The sequence below is a fragment of the Tenebrio molitor genome, chromosome 7 (assembly GCF_963966145.1).
Source record: "Tenebrio molitor chromosome 7, icTenMoli1.1, whole genome shotgun sequence".
NCBI classification, from domain to species: Eukaryota; Metazoa; Arthropoda; class Insecta; order Coleoptera; family Tenebrionidae; genus Tenebrio; species Tenebrio molitor.
The window spans coordinates 13,594,347-13,613,769 of record NC_091052.1 but is presented as its reverse complement, the minus strand read 5'-3'; the positions used below and the strand labels follow the sequence as shown (position 1 = coordinate 13,613,769).

The 19,423-nt window shown below is 39.1% G+C and overlaps 1 protein-coding gene and 1 long non-coding RNA gene across 2 annotated transcripts in view; one reads left to right on the top strand and one right to left on the bottom strand.

Annotated features, from left to right (window-relative positions):
• The window catches only part of Sema2a (Semaphorin 2a), a 281,547-nt gene that overhangs the window by 7,401 nt on the left and 254,723 nt on the right, over positions 1-19,423 (top strand). The window lies entirely within an intron of this gene.
• The window catches only part of LOC138135395 (uncharacterized), a 96,979-nt gene continuing 79,939 nt past the window's right edge, over positions 2,384-19,423 (bottom strand). Inside the window, exon 4 of the long non-coding RNA XR_011160967.1 lies at positions 2,384-2,539. This is a non-coding gene — a long non-coding RNA (uncharacterized lncRNA). The remainder of the gene's footprint in view (positions 2,540-19,423) is intronic.

The following is a 19,423-nucleotide window of genomic DNA, read 5'->3' as shown; positions in this document are numbered from 1 at the left end:
CATGGGGCCGGACAATGGAAAGATTTTTTTCCAAGCGCAAAAATTATTTCACAGCCGGCGAACAGTTTTTAAGCCATTTATCTGGAAAAACGAGACGGAACAATTTATTTTGACAGTTTTCCATATTATTTCTCCACCTAGGATTGCAGAGAATTCAACGTTATTACCATTATTGTAAAGAGGGCACGGCATCGAAGTCGGATTTATTCACCATTACGGATACTTCTCTCAAGTAATGAAGCCAGGAAGCACTGAAATTTCAACGGCCTACCGTCCAAACACTGACCGCGTCCGACGCTGCTTAACCTCACTGATCGAACGACGAGGGTGTTTTCACAGCAGTGCGGCCTCCCTATATCATTATTACGTTTTTTTTTTTGGATGTCTGAGTTGTGTAATTTTCAAGATTGTCTCATTTTGTCTGTGCGACGTTCGGTAAATCAATACTCTTGCTCTTTTATGAGCAATTTATGGCCGAAGGGAAGCCAGATCTACTGTTCGGAAATTAATTGTCCGTGACTCCATAAATACAGTCCGGTCAAAGATCATAATTGTGGTGGGAGGATGCGGGATGAATTATTGTCTATTTTTTTTTTTTTGTGGGGAGGATTTGTTAATTTCGTCGATTCGACAAATTGATAAACTCGTCGCGGCGGAGTCTGAATCGATCGGTCCTCGAACGGTTCGCTTTGAAAACAGTCCAGTAATTAGAGTTCCATAAAAATAATGCGAGTTCGGTATTGCGGCGGATAATAACGCCGCACCGTCGGCCGTTTAATGTAAATAACATTGCTGTTTAATACGTCCCTTGGTTCGTTCGTTCATTGATTAAATAGGGAATGTACACAGCAGTTTGCAAGAATATTAAAGTATAATTCATTTTATGGGCCATTTTCGAAGTGAAATTTCAAGATGAGCCGTTTTGGCAAATAAGGAGTCGGCTGTGGGGGCGGCGAAAAAACGCTTGTTAAGCGGAAAGTCTTATGAAAGGGGAACAATTGGAGCTATTAGCATCTAATTTGATACGGATATTTATTTTTATGTGTATTACACCCCCGGACCTCCAGATCGTCGTCCCTAAACACCACAGATTAAAAGGGAACAAATGGTGCGGAAAAAGAAACATGCGGAGAATGTCCGAATTGCAAATTTTGTTGTCGTTTGAAGTGCAGTTTTGTGCAGCGTAAACAAGTTGGACCAGATTTGGGTCCCATTGAGAAGGTTTGGGCATCGACGAGCTTGCCGAACAGGTGAGACTGTCGATCGGGGGCGGATGTCATTATTAGGGCAGCCCCGAACAAACTATTTCAATAAAGTGCAATAGGAAGAGAATGATCGGGAATAACCGCAGCAGGCCAAATGAAACATTCCACCAGTTTCTCATCATCAATTTCGAGGTATGCGATGTGTAAAACCTAATTGGATCCCAGTTGCCTGTTGCGGTCTGAGATAAACTATGTACCCACTAATCCTGCACTGATCTGTGATCTTCCAGGACCTCGTCTCATTTGATTTCATTACAAATTGAATTTACGGTAGGACAAATCGTCCGGACGGGACGCAACTCCGGGAGAGAATGCGAGGTGGCGGTTGTTCGAAAATGAAATTTAAATAGAGGAACCGGAGTCCGCACACACACACATACACGTCCCGTACATCTGTCATCGGCAGGGTTTAGTCCGGGTCTAATCAACCAGCGCGATGATGGTTCGGTTGATGAACACACAGCGTCAACAGTGCAGCTCTTTGTGTTGCCACCGCTCAAATGTCACGATGCGGATATTAAATTTGAACGTGTACTGCGCTCCGGAGTTTCAGGATAGTTCGATCATTCCGCATCTGATTGTGTATGGTTATCGCATTACAAAAGCTCTCTAACGTCGATTGCTGAATTTCAGGCATAAATCGGCGACGGCCGATAGACGCTGTTGTTCGATTTAATGGTCTGGATTCGATATGCAAATATACTGTTTCATGGACGAGTTTCACGATACGGCACCGGAAAGAAATGAGAGGTGGTAGTGGTACCGACTAGGTTTGAATTTCATCCGATGTTGCGTAGATTATACCGAAATTCGAATCAGTTTATTGAAGCTTTTGATGAAAAAGGATTACCTCTAGAGCTTCAGGAGAAGTACAACGCGAAAGTGCTCACTCAGAATGTCTTTTAGAACGTACTCAAAATATGTAAGATGTGGAAACCCTTTCTGCTGCTACACGGGAGTGCATTGCCGGAGTTGTCCAGTCTCGTCTGTCTCTGAAAATTTAAAATCTCTTTGTTATTGTAAAATAAATTAATGCTTCGTTAAGGAGATATTTTGCTCTAAAATAGTAAATTTTATCCTTTTTGTGGATTTTTTTGGATTATAAAACTTTACCGTCCTTTGGTGTGCAAGTTTATTAATGTTTCGATATAATATGTATACACATTTTTTGGAACAAATAAAATTACAATTAAGAATTAAGCTCGCTGTTGACTTTGGGATATCCGCCAAAAAAGTTCTCAAATGGTTGCGATGAATTCAGGAGTTCAGCTTATCTGAAAAAAAAAGAAACGAATAAGTATCTTAAACAGTATAAGTGTGCCTATAGCCTGTACCAAAAAGAAAAAAAACATTGAAACTCATCAGAATAGGAGTATTTTCGAAAATAGTTAATGTTTTGTTTGTTTTTCGTGTGGTAAAAAAAATAGAAAAGGAAAATTGCCACTCATTTATGGTACCACCGATAATGATTTGCACCAAATTTGAAGTCAACTGGTTAAGTAGACAGTAATGGCAGCCATTTTTAGAGTTGTGTTTTTCAGAAAAACGAATTTAATAAAAAAATTTCGTACTTGTTTTAATGAGGATTTAATGAGGATTATGAACTTCAATATATTACATTTTCGAAACTCTATCTTTCAGAAAAAGCTCCAAACAAAATATTGATTTTTTTTTCAAATTGTGGTTTGTGTGATTGTTAAATAAAACTTTGAATAAAGGAATTTTCAATTCAGTTCAATTAGTGTTTCGTTAATCCATCCCGTACCTCCAAATACACCCGCCAAAATAATTTTTTGAGCTTGAGTCGTCATAATAATTTTTGTTAGAATCATTCCAACTTCTGAGGTTTCTCAAGGCATGGCCTACTAAATCTGAACTGCGCTGCGCTTATTACGGCCGTAACAAACTAGCTGAATGATTGATTCGGCTAACCTCAAAAAATCTACCCTTAACTAGCGCCATCTCTTTAAAGATATTAAACTACAAATCAACTAAATTGCCACAATAATTTAAATTTCCTTGAATTTCATCAAGGTTGAAGTAATAAAAATAGTGCGTTGCATGTGGAGAAAATAAGAACAGTTATTTTCAAATTCCCAGCAACCTCCAAACCAAATCCAAAATTGATAAAATTATAAAAAAAAACTAAATGAAACACTTCACTGTAATACATGTTTCTTCTTTATTATCTACAGCAACTCCAGGACCCTTGTTACGATTAGTTTGGCTTCAAGACCGTGGGGTCTGTAAATTTGTGGGGCTTTTAAAAGACTTGGCTAATATTGCCACACAAATTTTATCATATTTAATTCCAAAAAATCCTTGTCAGCCACTGGTTACTACTTTGCATCCACATTTAATACAGAATTTCATATTTACCTGTGATAAACACAAAGATAAAATTTGTATAGTTATTATCCAATTATTAATGAAACCAATTTTAAACATTTGTTTATAAAAAAAAAAACAGATTACATAAAAACGAAATCCATTCAGAATAAAATCACAAGTAGGAAGGTTTTAAAATTATAAACTTACAAGAAAGGTATTGTCTTCCTGCAGATAGATAGTTTTACTTTTAATTTTTCTACTGTGCTCTATCCATTTTCAGATTTTGCAATTCCATTTAATATATAAATATTACGTTTCATAATTTGATTATTGTAATTATTAGGTATTCTTACGTTCATGAAACGTATTCGTGAAAATTTATTTCGCGTCAAAATGACAAAATAGAAAGTGTTAACCTAACAAAATAAACACGTTACGTGATTGTGATTGGATAATTTCAATTCAAATTACATTTTTCTTTTCTATTTCGCTAACAGATGGAGTTGGTTAAGGGTGAATTTTTTGAGGTTAGCGGAATCAATTGCTCCCTTGAAAATCCGAGCTTTGTTACGGCCGTAATAAGCGCAGCGCAGTTCAGATTTAGTAGGCCATGCTCAAGGCTCCCAATCTCAGACTTTTTGAACATACATTTCCTTTAGTTGTGCAATAGGTTAAGTTTTTTGCATGTACTATTATGTAGTCGCTTTTTCAATTTCTTCATTTTAGACTATGCAGCAAACAGGACACTTTTTGGCGGCCTCCGGAGTAAAAGCGTATACATCCACCGATCTGTCACGTAGAGTTTGAGCGTTTAAATCAAAACACTTGACTGGGGGACTGCGCTTTAAATCCGGCTCGAAGGACCAATATTTAAGCGTTTGAATAAAAGACTTGTTGACTCGAATTATTATTTATTTACACAGATACTTGTTTACAGCGAGACGTTTTTCTCGAGTTTCCTGTATTAAGACTCGACTTAAAATCTAACTTTAATAACTGGGGTGTAAGCCTGGGGACTGGTTTAGTCGCAGCAGATTATTACTAAAAGGGATGCAATTTACATTTTTATTTTGATGGCTAAACACATCCAGCTCATTAAATTAAATTCTTCGAAAGACGATAACGTATAATAACAGTTTTTTTATTTTCCGGACACGAAAGTGCATCCCACCCCCGCACAAAACCGCCCCAATCCGCCCAGATGCATTCGCCGGTTGAAAGTTTTTGCCCGGCGAGAATTACCATACGGAATGTATTTGTTTTAGCAATTACGTCGCGTTTTCCCTTTTAATTTCGCCCTTCCTAGTGTTTGTTTTTTCTCCTTTCGGGTGTTATCCCGCAAGATAACGAATAATTTCGACATCAAGTTTTACAAAATTACGACTCCTGTTAGCAAGCTTTGTCTTTATGTCTTCTTCTTTTTTTATTCATCCTGCGGTACGCCTCGGGCTTATCTCGTCTTTTTTTTTTATTTAACCAGGAAATAATAACTCGGTGGGTTACAGGTCTACGCGTTATTCTCGCGCCGGGCTTTATTTAATCCGGAGATAGACCGAAACCCGAGATTACGAAAGTAAATTCGTTGATTTTTTATGGGAGCGAGCGGGACAACAACGCCGTAAAAAAACCGAGTAAAATATCTAACAAATTGACAGTAAATTAAGATATGTTAAGGGTCCCTTTGCGAGATTTCGCGAAATTATCTCGTTTTATGTCTAGACCTCCTCCAAATAAAGAATAACTCCAACCCCGACGTAATTTATTCCGTCTTAATTTTTCTCGAAGCGCGCCCCACGCATTCTGTTTACGCATCTGATAAGACCGCTCTATTATACGAGATCACCAAAAATTTCAATTTCGGGTGTCGCCGTAAATCGGCAAACCAACGAGATTCCACCTAATCCAGAATCTGGACCTCTCATTTAGATAAAAATCTTTGTGTTTTCGGTAACGCGAAAGGGTGTCTAATGTTTAGACCCAACCCTCACTCTAAAATGTGCAAAAGGAGAAAGAAGTTTATTTGACGTCTTCTCATTCAAGTTTCCAGAGTGACTAATAAAGTTGTTACAATTAAAGTAATAAATATTCTCCTTTATGCAAATGTGTTGAGTCGTCTTTATAAACCTTCCTTTCTGGCATTGTAATTTAAATTATATTTTCATTCGGGGCAACACTCTTCGCAGCAAAAAGTGTGAAAGGTAGGTCGCGAGATAATGCACGTCGTAATTTATTGGGCGCAATTGTTGGTTAATGCAGTCGATCCTTTTCATTTAATAAAATCGCAACGAATATTTTTAATCTCTTCACCTATCGCACTAGTGCAATTTGGGGTCGCGTCGTTTGCATCATGAAGAAATTAACGTCGGCGTAATATTTGTTTCAAGTGGAGGAACTAATTGTACATAAATTTGAAGGGGTAGCTTTTAAAAGCGTCATTATGCGAACCCGTTCCAGTATCCTCTCCATCCGTTTTAATAATTTTATCAGGCATTATTAAGATAATACCGCCACCTAAAAAAGAACGAGGGGTGGAGGAATCCCCAAAATTGATCCCAACTAGCGCCACTCCTTGTCTAACGCAATAATAAATTAGTCCCGTTTTGATATTTTTATTTCAATTTCGCCTCTTTATTTTTCTTTCATTACACGCCGAAGATGTACGTACAGCAATAAAATGAAATTAATTTCTTTGGAGCACTCCCTCAAAGGGATTTCGCATTTTAGCTCGGAGATATTTAAGAATCACAAACACCACATTTGGGGCACATTACTAAATCACGTTTCGTTTTTAATTCAGACGGCGGAAAAATACAGATTTTTTGCCATTTCAAAAAGTTGTTGTTTTCTAATCAATTTATCCTTCTTAAAGTGAGATTTTTTGCAAGTCAAATGAAAACATTTGTTTTACGTTTTGGAAAACTCGATTGCACATTTTTTGCTACACTTACACAAAGTTTGCTTAATTTGCCACAGAATTAAAGAAAATATAAAGAAATTAATTTCTGGTAAAATACTTGGCAGCGCTTCCACTTATTTTATGAAAATAATTGTAAAAAACTCGATTCAGCAGCATGGTTACATATTCATATTTTATTAATTATTTTTTCGTAATAATTCATTTTTTGTACTCGCTGCGCTCGTGCGTGTAAACTTCCCACTTGTAAAAAATGTGATTCATCTGAGTGCCGCACAAATACCGATTATCTGGGTAAATCTACATTTGCTAGCAGCAGAAGTGATATATCTTTGTTTTAATGTTGTTTATGTTGTAACGTAATGATTCACTTTATTGTTGTATCAGTCATAGTGTGACGTTGCGTGCAAGTCGCTTCACTCTATGATTTATGTCCAATTTAGCTTTTTTCCACGATACATTTGTATAATGACGGTGCTTTGTTACGTTAAATTACATTAACTCTCAACTAACCAAATCGTGTTGCCACACTAGTAAAACATACATATTTCAGAAAGAAATGCGTTTACCGAGGAACCCTGGCTTATTGAAAAATAGAAATTGAATTGTGCAATGGGGTAATTTGGATATGGAAGCGGTAATCAAATTTATTTGGCCGTTTGCGGTTAGCCTTTTGGGCATAAAGCGGTCAAGTGAAATGTTTATTGTCGCGGGTCGGTTTGCCCAATTACCAATGGTAGTGAGTGCCCCCTTAAAAGGTGTCTGGCAACCTGAATGCGGCCGTCTGGCAACTTTCCCGTAAACTTACTTTCTGGATAAGTTCGAATAAATGTAACAAATAGGTCGGCACGTCTGTATGGTAATAGGGCACGTCGGCGGCGTTGCCAGTTCGCCTGGTAATTAGCAGGGAGAGATTGATGTTATTGCGCCTCGCCACCGCTCTTTTTCTTAATTAACTCGGTCCTGCCGTGTTGTCTGTCCGACTCGAAGTTATTCATTTCTTGCTGTGTTCATTAATATGATGTTCCTTATTGCCAAGCGAAAATAACAAATTCCGCACTCGCGAATCTGGAGGAACAATGCGCAGGGCCAACCCTTCGCACCCTCTAAACGCCAACTAATAACCGGGCCCGGGGCCCTTCTCCCAAGACAAATGTTTGCTCGAGTGGAGGCGATCGGGACGGGCGCGGTAATTACGCTCGACGGGACCAAGATCTGGACGTCTCGCCGGCCGGGGAAAACCAGTATATTTCTCCATTTTTGATGTCGTGTTGCACCACCGCACCTCGTCGGAGCGAGCTTTTGTGCTTTCGTTTTTGTATTTGCGAGGTAGCACATCTTAGCCGTCAGCTAGTAATTTACCGGTGCAGATATCAAGGCTGGCGCATAAATATGGCGGCGATGCATCGCATAAATCTCCATTTGCCGAAGGAACGGTGCACTCATCTCGCCGGAACGTAACGATAAACACAACCGTAAACATGGCCGTAAAATGAGTGGTTGATCATAAACCAGGCGAATAAGGCGCACGCCGCGAAATAGAAGATGCAACACCGTATCGAGTTTATCACCAGGCGGAAGACCTTTCAGCCCTTCTCCGATGATAATAATCAACTTATCTGTGGCCGATGGAGTGATGAGCTTTCGGCCAAGGCGATAATAATCTCGTGGTGTTATTCTATTAATGTCCGGTTGTATTATTATATTCCGGCGAGAGTGCCGAGGCGGCTCCCGCAAAAGGGATGAAAGGCGCAAACAGGATTCCGTCGTGGATTTTTCTCTCGCTTTTACCATAAAACTGTGGATTCGTCAAAGTAGTTTTTCAAAGGAGGCTCTACTAAATTAATTAGCCTTTGTTAGAATAAATTGCGTCAGAGCAAATTGGGTTCAGTGCCACAGTACAGATCTAAAGTGCTAAACAGCGCCAGAATTATGTGTAAATAATGTTTCACGCTGTTTTTATCGTGGAAGGGACACAGCATCGAGGCCGCGTTTATTCACCATCAGGAACATTTTTACCAACTACCTAATGGTAATTCACCATTTATATAATCATTTATTTTTCTATACGTCTACTTTATTATTGTTATTATTATTATTATTATTATTAGTTATCCGATCCAATGGGCTAAAAGGTCAGTTCCATGATAGGGGCAGCGAAAAATGAAATATTCGACTCGACAGCAATAGATGCTTGCTTTTAGAAAGAACAAGTTTTTTTCTGACGACTGAAAAAATAATCATAGAGAGAGAGATGTTTGCAAAGACCGAAACAAAATTCGTGAAGGAAAAAATCATCAGAGTACATATTTACAAATTGTCGTAATTACAGAAATTTTGAAGAGTTGTAGAATCAGATAAGATATTTTAGTTGTGGGCATTGTGGGGTGCCTCAAGGTTCCGCAGTAAGTGCCAGTTTATTGTCCATAAATGATAATAAGCTTCTATATATTTTTTGCGAGATAATAACTTTGTAGTTTATTTTTATTCGGCGAGAGAACACGGCAAACTTTACTATTATGATTTTATTTCAAGCCTATGGTCCGAAAGGGAGTGTCAGAAAAGTGATTTTCCCGGTGCCAAAAATCAGACCCATGTTGGAATTTTATTACCCCCATTAAAGTTTGCAAATAACAGGAGGAAACTCGGCGATGGCATAAAGTTTATGATCTTTTGAAAATGCCACGTCAGTCCTGTATAAATTCCGGGCTGACATGTTTCGCGAAATCCAACTTTTACAACCTCCATAAGAAGAAAACGTACTCACGAGGACACGATTTTATCATTGTGTCGTCCGTCGTACTTATTCACTTAGAAAATATTCGGATTCCATCGCCACGTCTCGGCTTAATCTGGACCTTTTTACTCGTCCGATTTATGCATCGCTGACAGCCCCTTCGGAACAGTAATAGCGTGGATCATTCCCCGATCCCGGTCCTGTTAGCGCGAATTTGCGAGGGACGTCGAGTGGCCTCAGGACTTGATCCCGAGCAAGTCGGTTGCATAGCTTGTAAGGCGAGCCGTTTGACCCTCACCGCATACATCGAACATAAATAGCCCTAATCGGTGCCCTAATCTGCTCTTGATGGCCCAATTTTACGATTCACTTGAAATGCGGCGGGGGTCGTGACCGCACCCCCGCCACCAAAAAACCGCTCGATATCTTACGCCAAAACAGAAGAATTAGCGATAATCGAGTGGATATCCATCTGGAACTTCCCGTCTTGTAGAAGCTGACTCGACAAATTTCACGGCGCAAAGTGTGGCCACGATAAGAGTCCATCACACTTAGCCCAGTCCATCTTTCATCCGAGTATCTTACACTTATATAAAGCATCATCCCGGGTCTCTACGTGTGTCCACGAGATAACGGCTCATATATCAACAAATTTCGAGTGACCGGACCCCGCCCCTACCGTCCACCACGGAGGCGGCGAACACCGTGCTAATTGATTTCATAATTAAGGGAAACTTTCAAAGGAAGACTCGTCTTTAGCGCAATTTACACACATACGTAATGGAGAGACGGTTCAAAGCGCCGCCGTCTACGCCGAATCAATTTGTTATGTCTTCAAAGATTCCTTTGACAATGGCTTCGATGGCATAATTGCCTCGATAATGCATATTACATGAATGGGGCGAGATGCGCTTCAGACACCAACGTAAGAGAAAATCGCGAACGCCACCAACAACGCCAGAGTTTGGTCCCATCGAGGGAACAAAATTAGAATGGTTCGTTGGGCAGATTAAGTCGCACTCTCTGAATCAATTTGTCTTCAAGGATTCCTTTGACGGTGGCTTCGATGGCACGGTTGCATCTATAATACATAGTTCTTGAATGGCGGTAGATCCGCTTCAGCGATAAATTGGGAGAAAATTGCAACGGATTATTGGAAGTTGCCACCAAGAACTCCACATTCGAGTCCCATCGAGGAAATGGCAAAGATTTGATAAACTAACGAAATTAGTTCGTTTGGTTCGAGTGTTTGGAGTTTGATTGTAAATAGAAGTAAAAGTCGAGGAGTTGAGGAGTTGAAGCGACTGAATCAATTTGTCATGTCTTCAAGCCTTTGACAATGGCGCTTCGATGATGAATATTACATGAATGGTGCTGGATGCGCTTCAGTTATGAATAAGGAGAAAATTGCAACGGATTTGTGCGAGTAGACACGAAAAACGCCAGATTTGAGGCCCATGGAGGGTACAAAAGAGTTTTGATAAATCAACGAAATTAGATCCGTTTGCTGGAGCAGATTAATCCGGAGGTTGAATGGAATTAAAAGTCGCGGTGTGAAGACTCGAGGATAAATTAATTTGTCGGTTGAAAGGCGTCGCGTCGTTTTTTTTTTTTTTGGAAAAAAAAGAAAGAGGGGTGCTCCCATTTAAATATAAATTGGAATCTCAGTATCTGGCGGATTTATTTTTAGTATTAAAATTGCAGGCTTCGGAAGTACATTATGTCGAGCGAAGATTTATATAAAGGAAGATAATTTCACAACAACCTCTTTTGTGTGTCGTCAACATGAGCCGAAGGAAAATCTCCTGCCGCCAAGGATTAAAGCGAACCTAAGAAGACGCTGACATAACAGATCGGCACCGAGAGCGCTCTCCATCACAATAGACCTCAGCCGAGTCCCAAACTAATTTAATCGGCTTAGTAGTGGCGCACTAGTTCGCCACTTCCATTTCGGCACAACATCCGAATTTCAAATGACTCGTCCTGATTTTCGCCAATTTGCATTATTTGAAAACTCCCCATCAAACGGCGTCGCAGGGCGGGCATTAATCTCGTCTAGGACCACACCGTCCTGAAATATCGACTCCAGGAGTCGGCCCGGAAAATCCGGGATCTCGCCGGTGCATCCTGACACCAGATAAATTTTACCATTTTTTTCCCTCTCCCGAACTCATCTACAACTCCACCTTTTTTTCTTCTCTCTCCAGATTAAAAATCTATCTCGCCCCGCGAAATAAAGGAAACTTTTCCATTTTCGAGGCGGCAAGAGGAACATTATTGCACGAAAATGTCGCTCCCTAATGCAATTCCGCCGGAGCAAATATGTAAATAATCTTATTGTAAGTAGTGACTGCAAAATAACTCGGAACTTTTCAACGGCTATGGAAATTATTTTGCCGAAGAAGGGCAACTGCTTAAACTTCCGTATAAATTAGTTATGCAAATCGACCACTTCAATTACTAAAGTGACTCACTATTGACGGCTGCCAAGAAGAATCTTGTTTTGTCGGCGAGTTTTTGATCCCTCCAAGAATACACTCGATTAAATTATTATTTTTATTTATTAGCGTCTTGTCCTGTCTCCACTTTGAACTGTTGAATAGTCTCGTGAAAGCGATCGTGCATTATTAATATCAATGCAAGACAGGAAACAAAAACGAATAGACAGTTCGTAGAGCAATATTGAAGCTTGTTCGCACAATAAAATGTTGAAATAATATTTTCACAAATAATATTTCTACTTTGTAATAGCACGGAGAGCTTGTTTATATAGTTGTCCATGGAAACAGAGGGAGTATTGTTGGTGTGACGTCAAGGGTGTATTCCTGGTTGTCTAGTTTGGTAGTTTTTACGTTGACGCGATCAGGTTGAAAACGAAGGTAAAAAAGGTGGGAGATTAACTTCTGGTGGGCACGTGGGCGTAATGAAGAAAGGCGAAACGTGTCGCAGTTCTTGCGCCGTTTCTTGGACGACCTTTTTGTGGCGATCGATCGCCCCACGGATGCCCTCTTGTCCGTTATTATTTAAAAGTGCCTCCCCGATCCCGAATCGTATCAGTGTTGTGGAGTAATTACATTAGCCCGGTCGATGCGACAAGATCTCTTACATACTTTAACGTTATTAGGTTGGCGGGTCCCATCATCACAAGATCCGGTAATAAGTTAATGAAGTACTTACACTAACAAATTTGCCTTCACTTCGTTTAGAATGATTGAAGCTACCGGCTCGGAACCTTGAGGGACGCGTGCTGATGGACTACTTAACTCCGCTTCCAATAGCCTAAAACTCAATTCCCTCCGGTGAATACCTCTGATTCCCGCAGACTTGCACCTCTCGCCCTCCGTCGATGACTGCCACGGTCGATACGAGTGTCGGGGGCGACCGCGACGGGGCCCCCTTGCGAGACCTGCTCCAAGTCACGGCAATAATTGAACTGTATGATCTCATTATGATTCGGTTGGCTTTTCACAAAGGCTAATTGACAAGAGGAAAAAATGTACTCGGGGGCACCGTCGTTATCTCGTTCGCTTCTTTTACAGAATTTTTCAACTCGATACACCATAATTCAGGTATTTTTTTTAAACAAGATGAAGTGACGCACGAAAAATATCGGGGGGCGATGAAGTTATGGTGGATGCGCCGGGAAACTGCTCCAGATCTTGGCTACTATGGGTGGTAATGTATTCGGAGAGGTAATCTGATTATGAGCTATCTTCGTACTGTTGTGTGTACACGGACTATTCTCGGCGGAAACTTGAGAAAATGATCTGTCAGATCTTCGTGAGTGAATTAGCAAGTTGGAAACTTGATTAAATAGTTTTTCAATATCAAGGTGGAGAGTGGAGAATGAGATGTTGGTGTAATTAGGAATAGTGTGAATTAAAAAAAAAAAGGAATAAAAGTTATATTGTTGTGATGGTGGAGGCGCCGGGGCAGACTTAAAAATGAGTTGTTCCAGAGTAAAGGAAATTTGAGAGAACAGAAACAGGTAGAAAGGAAACGAGAAGTGAAGGCGGTGGTTAAATGTAAAAGAAAATGATTTTCGATTTATCGAATAGAAAGGTTAAAGGGTGAATGCGTCAGTATAAATTATATCAACAAAAACCGATGATGAAAAAATTTGTTCGTGAAAATTTTTTATTACGAATTAAAGGAAAAGCAGGAGGCGTCGCCCTAGAGCCTAAAATGATTTTTTTCCAAAATATTTTCCTTTACCTGACACAAATTTGGACTGGAGAAGAAAATTTGCCAAGGATTTAGATCTCGTTTGTGGTGTCGCTCTATAACGCTTATTAAACGGAAAGAGAAAGAATCTAGAATAAAACAATCTAGGTTGACGAAATATTTAGAGCTAACAATTTCAAAGTATTTAAATGGAATATTTGGGTGGAAATAAAACTGATAAATGCCAGAGTTCAAAGTGAAAATAATCTTTTAGCCGGAAGAGCTGTAGCTCGCACTGGAATTATGTAATGGAAGGAGTATATGAACAATTAAATTATACATATAAGTTATAAAGAAAAATGGAACAGAAGACTTCGTGGAGGCGCCAGGAAAACGAAAATGAATTTCGGTTTTAGTTTTTCCACAGGAAGGAAAATTTAAGAACACAGTGTAGGAGAAAGCGTAGTCCTGGAGCTTCAATGTCAACGTGTTTCAAAAAAATTTTATTTTTCACTTTAGTATAATTGCATGAGAACTCCTAGGATATGAAATACGTAAACATGTCCATAACAACCGGGGAATAATACAGGGCGTAATAAGAATAAGCGGGGGTAATAAGAATAAGCGGGCGTAATCAATTCATAACGCCCTCATCAATTCAAAATTGCAAAGATGCCAATTTTTTTTTTTTTTTTTAAGAACACGTATAGTGAAAAATAAAATCTTGTATGCACCACGGCGTCACCGAATGATTACGCCCATCGAACGATATCCATCTCTCGGGCTAAACCCCCGAGCTGGATTCATCGTTCTCCGGGCGTAATCATCGTTGTAACGCCCTTGGTGCATAAATAGCTATTTCGGCCTCTGTCTGGAAATTACTGATTTTCCATTCGTCTAAAGAGTCTTGAAAGTGGCATTTGTGTGCCTTGGCAAGAAAATCGGAACAGGAATTTTTAATGAAATATTTTAGGTTGGCGGCACTGAGTGTCAATGTCATGTGGAATTTTTGTACAATTTTTTAACTGCGAAATATAGATGTTGGGCAAATTCATATCCTTTACCGCGAGCTGCACATTGTGTATAGCAGAAGTCGAATCCGAATCAGTAGAGGCCGAGGGGGTTATCAGACTTACGTGCGGGCGGCCACCAGGTCGACAACCCTCATGGACCACTGGCGACGGGTTAGGAATAACAGAGAAGACGACGACGGTTTTGAATATTTGAGGAATTGATTGACTTGTGGTGTCACATTCGTTTCTTGAATCTTTTATGTTGCCAATGGAAGAAAAATAAATTCCATATCCGGTAATATTTTAACAAAATTTCTTATCTTTTGCTTTAAATAAATTGTCGCTCGAATTTTTTTTATGTATTACATGGCCAAAAACTGTTTTGCAAATCCTTGCACTTGTGGCGCCTCGGCTGACGCCTCTGCATACAAACCGTGCTCGGATTTGCAACTATTTCTTGATTTTGGATGGGAGAGGAATATATTTTTTTAATTTCCGCGGAATCGGTCTATAACGGGTATAAAATAAAACGTAAAGAAAAGAAAAGACCATTGGAAAACAAGGGGTTATTTATATGCAGAGATTAAGATAAAGAGAAGAAAAAAGATTGGAGGGAGAATAGAAGAATTTTGATTGGGTAAATATTTCGAGCTCATTATTCCTAAGTATGTAAATAAATGTTTGTATGGAAAGAAGAGGACAACTCATTAAGCTGACAAGGGTGTTTAATAAACAGGCAGAATGTGTGAAGAACCGAAAGAACACCAATATTAAATTCTTATTAATTTTATTATCAATAGGTACAAGTAAACGATTTCTTGTTGGAAATATTTTTTTGAAATTGATGGAAAATGGTGGAGGCGCCGAGCCCCAACGTAAAACGTCTTCTTCTTGCGAATTTTCCCTCTCGCTTGGAACAATACTCGTCCTGAAAAGAATAAAAAAGCGATGCGAATTTGCATTCGTCTTCGATTTTCCTGGAGAACGGCTCTATAAGGGAAATAGGATAAAACATAATGTTCTCTAGAAAAGCCACCACGTAATTTTTATGGCACAATGAACTTGTTATAAACTTTGTAAATTTCCAAGCCAAATCCTCTGAAGAATTTTTCTGCATGAATTAGTTGCGTGAGTTCGCCCCGGTTCGACTTCGCGCCGCCCCACCAACAATCAATTCCTCGATGAAATAATCCTTTCGTCCTGATCGATTTGCGCATCATCCCGTCACGGACCGGACAAATTCGAGCCGGAACTCGGCGACAAACCTGGAAATATTCCTCCGACGATGGAACATTTCTTTTAGTTTTCCACATTGTATTACCTTAATATATTTACGAAAGTTGGTCTGTGGCGTGGTGGAAAATGGGGCGAATCCCACGAGGGGCGGCAGCCGTGTCAGTGCTAGGCACAATATAGATCAGAGTAGGTGAACTCGGTGGCAACTGTCATTTGTTTTCTCGGCAACCGCCGCCGACCCCGCCACGATCTTTAACTCTAATCAGAGGCGATAAGATTTCGACGGTTATCACGACGAACCGATCTGCACCAGTTCTTCGGTATTGACGTATCGCCATAACTCTATTTTATATCTGCCGTTTGTTATGTGCGGAGCATAAAACAACCATTGCATATGTATAAGATATTGCAGCAGGGTCGCAAATAAATTTCGGATCTGGGGAAAATGTGGTTTCGCGATGGCTTCATCGCGGCTTAAGGCTAGCGCTCACTCGATCGCGTTCCTTTGTTTACATCTACGCATCCTGTAGTCGTGCATCAGTCCAAAATCACATGCAGTTTCTCATGGAGGATCGTATGACAATTCAAGGTCGTGCGGCTCGCTGTATATCTGGTTGCCTAATCTAATAACATTTCTGGTAAATTCTAAACTCATTTTAATTTTAGTTTAATTTATATCAACACTCACGGTTTATCTACTAATAAGAAAACAAGTCTCATTTTGTTATCATTTTCCATTAGTATCTGATGTCGTCAGAGGTGATTCTGCAATCCGCGCTTTCAGAAAAATGGCATCCAGTTTGGAGGATTTTCATTTGTGTTTGGTGCTTTTTAAGCGGCGCTTTATGTGTATTTTCGTCTTTAGGTGAATCGAAAGCAATTTCGCTGAAAACGCTCCGACATAACTGTTAAGCACTTATCAGTAAAAGTTTGCGAGGTTTTGTTAGTCGCGTTGGGGGCTAAATCATCACTCTTTCGGCTGTTGAAAAAATGACATCGCGAGATATAATAATAATATCATTTATGGAAACCGAGTGATATGGGCGTATTGTGCAGTGTTTAAACACACAGACAAAATCGATTTAGCTTTCAGCGTGAAAGGCGACTGTAACGAGCAGACCTGCACGCGTGTGTTATCTGAAAATATTCTTTTCAGCCGCAGAAACGAACTTTTCCAAATTGAGTTTTTCGTATGGAAATGGAATATGAGGCAATGTTTGTAATGCGGCCGGGTTCTCTTCGATATTTTGTACATTTAAACGACAAGGGTATTACATCGACTGATACTCGGCAACAAACAGAAAAGGATTACATTAGAATAGCGCTCGGAATAACAAACAGCCTTGAGCAACTAGATACAGTTCGATGATATAACTTTGGGGAAAATATGAAAGAAAGTTTTTTTTCGGTGTGTTCTCGTTCGTGTCGTCGGAAATGCGGCGTTTCGTCATCGCACGTTCCGAATCTTCTTAGACAAATAGGAAATCGATGTCGGCGGTGGTCAGATTCGGCCACCGTTGTAAAAACTTCCTAATCTAAAAAACGGATCGTGATTTTGAACTTTGCCAAAAGCTGTTAAATGTTTTATAGGTTCGGCGATGGCGGCCGATCCAGGAAACTTGCCCTAAAAGCATTAGATCCATGATCTTAACGATTATCGACAGTGAGTTATTAGAAGTTCTGAATGACGAAAATAATAGATGGGCGCACTTCCGATCAACTTTGCACGTTTCGACGGAGAAACTCGGAAGATCGACGGATGTTGAGTGACAACTCATTACCGAACACAATGTCGACGCCATCGGGGAATTTATTTATTCATTTCACCATACAAAAATTACGATTTTGTGGATGTCAATTGGTTGTAAAAGAAATGTCGACTTTTTTACCTATTACTTTATTTTTGTACCACTTGAATGTTGACAACTTGATTAATGTTACATGCTCAAGCGTAAGTTTCTTTTTCAAATTTTATGTCACATTTCATACGAGATACTCTCGATATATTCGCTTTCTGTGCAACATTAAAATGTCTTCGTTCACCTTCCCCCGGAGCATCTAGTGTTTTCATAAATATTCACAATTTATTCACTATTACCAACTATTTTGTTGTGTATTTTTGTGCAACCGTACGCGAAACGAACCCTTCGCGTACCTAAAACAGGCCGCGAAATCCAATTTCGCGGCCGTCGCTTTTAACGACGGCCGTTAAAGTAAACCTCATTTTAATATTTGATACAAATCAGAGTTTCCATGTAAGACTGTAGATTTTTTGGATATGAAATTAGAAACCGCAGAATTTATGATACCTATGTACTTTTTAACTCTATGGAGGAGTTAACTGAAACATCACTTTCATTCACTACAATTCTCCTCTCTTCTCTTAAGTGTGGAAACTTTAACTGGAATAAAATTCATAACTTGGACATGCGTGATTTTTGTAAAAAAACCCAAAATAGGTCAATTTTTGTTTTTCCTTGCTCACATTTTGGCGCATATGATTTTTTCACATCTCCTCCAGGAAGTGCGCAACCACCCCTAACTTTTTTTTTCAAATAGAAGGGTATGCCAAGTGACACCTCGTTTGAAAGCCCACTTTGCAAAGAATACAACGCACTATTTTTTCCTGAATATTTTCCAACCCTACGTCCTAAAAATCGACCTGTTTCGGGATTTTTTTACAAAAACCGCCTATGTCCAAGTTGTGAATTTTATTCCAGTTAAAGTTTCCACACTGTATGTATTTATTGACAGTGAAGTAAATTTTGCTTGTTCGTTTTATAATATGTAATTACAAATTTTCGGTTGCATAAAAAATGTTATGTACACCTTGGCCACGAAATCCTTTAACATCCTGGAGATTGTGCTATCTCGGCCGCAAGCGACCTCGGCGAGAATTTTTCTCTCGGTACGTTAAAGAATGATTTTGCGACCTTGGTATACAAATAAGTATCATAATGACTTATCTATATAAATAAGATGTGTATACGTTTTTCAATTTTTAGTTTTCTGATCACTGAATTTTTTCTATTTCAATCTTCGGTTTGTTTATTTTGGAAATTGACTATGTAATGTTTTTGTAGAGCTGTTCATTAGTTCTAGTCTCCATAAGTTGCTAAAAGATTGAGATTTTTCTTGTTTCTTCCATGTATCATTTCTGCAACTGATTTAAAAAAATTTTTTGAATTGCTTCTGTTCTTTGTTAGCAATCAGAATAACCACATTAATTTTTTTCGAGGTATCCATCAATTTTACAATTTTTGACTTTTCAAAAATATTAATTGCGAATTTGCTATTTGTATTCTCCACAAAAACTTTCGAACAATTTTGATGACGTGCTCTAGTTGATGGAAGTGACATTTTGGATTTTTTTCGGCGCATCCACCATTTTTACTTACTAAAGTTTATGCAACAAATCTACAGAAATTTGAAATTTTTCTTCTTAAACTTACACCAAAAGATATTATTTATTGTCTCTAATACGCTGTTAAATTTGTATCTTTTTGCTGTCTTCCATTAATGCAGTTTAGAATTTTTTTGTTCATTTTCATGCAATTTACCAAAAGAATCTTTTTGATGGATCCATTGATGTGTTGTATTCATCACAAATTACTAAAACATTTCCCGGCACATCCACCATTTTTACAAGTTTGAACTGTTCGTCATAAATGTACTAATACTTTTGATGGATGATCGTCATTATTTAAATATTTTTTATTTTCTGCGCATCCATCATGTCTACATTATTAATTTTTGCCTGAAT